This window comes from Limanda limanda, chromosome 21 (assembly GCF_963576545.1).
Source record: "Limanda limanda chromosome 21, fLimLim1.1, whole genome shotgun sequence".
NCBI classification, from domain to species: domain Eukaryota; kingdom Metazoa; phylum Chordata; class Actinopteri; order Pleuronectiformes; family Pleuronectidae; genus Limanda; species Limanda limanda.
The window spans coordinates 21,867,863-21,869,217 of NC_083656.1; the positions used below are offsets into that span (position 1 = coordinate 21,867,863).

General features: G+C 42.4%; 1 long non-coding RNA gene across 1 annotated transcript; it reads left to right on the plus strand.

The window, feature by feature from the left end:
• The first annotated feature begins 350 nt into the window (after positions 1–350).
• Positions 351–954, plus strand: LOC133028320 (uncharacterized). Its single transcript, XR_009683296.1, has 3 exons — positions 351–439; positions 559–652; positions 744–954. It is a non-coding gene; the product is annotated as an uncharacterized LOC133028320 (long non-coding RNA).
• Positions 955–1,355: the final 401 nt, after the last annotated feature.

Consider the following 1,355-nt stretch of genomic DNA (forward strand, 5'->3'; position numbering starts at 1 on the left):
AACTTGCTGAAGTCGACACGACGCTGTTCTCTGGAGGAGAAGATGAGTGCGTGTGTAAGCAGAGCCCGGTGTGGACGAGTCGAGGCGGAGAAGACGGAAGCACAGTCCCTGAGTTCAGGTAAAAGCTAAGCTAGGAGACGCCATGCTAACCACTAAGCTAACCCTACATCTGAAAGCATGTCCGCCACTTTGGGATAGCGAGAAAGTTGCTTAAATACGAATACAGCATCGAGTGCTGGAGCAGATCTAGTGCATGTGTAAATATGTATGAATTACTTAGATGTAACAGTTTGTTCTCGTTAAGTTTTTTCATCAACGTGACTTTTTTCTCTTATGTTTTCACAGCCTCAGCCCCCCCCCACACACACACAAACAAAGAGGCGTTAGGCTGAGACGCTGAAAGTCCGGATTTAAAGTGCAGAAAATTAAGCCATTGAATGTAAGTAACTGTTTATGAATTGTTTTGGTGTTTTTTTGCTGTGGATCTTCCAACGGTGATGCAGCGCGGCTATTTCCGTTTATTAATAATAAAGTCATGTTACATGTGTTGTTTTCCAGCTGCCTGTCCATGACGTAGTAAGACACACTATGAGCCAGTATGATCCGACCAGACCTTACATCAGCATTGAGGAGTTGTCGGAGAAGAAAGAGGGTAAGGTTATATTCATTAAATAATTTTCCAGTTACATGTAAAGGTGTATGTTGTCATTGAACTGTGCTAATTTTACTGAATGTGTTTACAGCTGATTGAAGCTGGACAGATGACATGGATCCATCCTTCCACAGCCAGGAGTGCACCGACCTGTGTCCCACACTTCATATAAGACTGGAAGCTACACTGATCTCACAGCTACACACCACAGACGTCTACACACTGGAGAAGATTCAGACAGAGTCCCACAAAGAAGTCATGACCCAGAGGCTGCAGAGAAACATTTCAAGCCTCACCTGAGTTTTTGTACAATATTTTTGCTGTATGTAAATAAAGCTTTGACTCCACATATACCTTGTTCACATTTGTTCCCTGTACAATATGTTCACCTATAACATCAAGCATCACATGAATGTTTAGTTTTAATTAACTGCAGTGCTTTTGGTAAAGGCTTACTAATAAATAATAATAAATATTAATATATACATTTTTATTATTAATATTGTGTGGGAGGGGCTTACCCCACGTGCGGAATGCTGTGACCCCACGTGTGCACTGCAATGACCCATAAGGTGACCAATAGCAACACTTCTACCAGCCAATCACGAGTGACATTAGTTTCAAGGGTCTGTGGTTTCCTCCAATGGTGAGTAGAGAGAGGTTCTAGCCAGCGGCTGGACTCCGATTCATATGCTAATTAGAT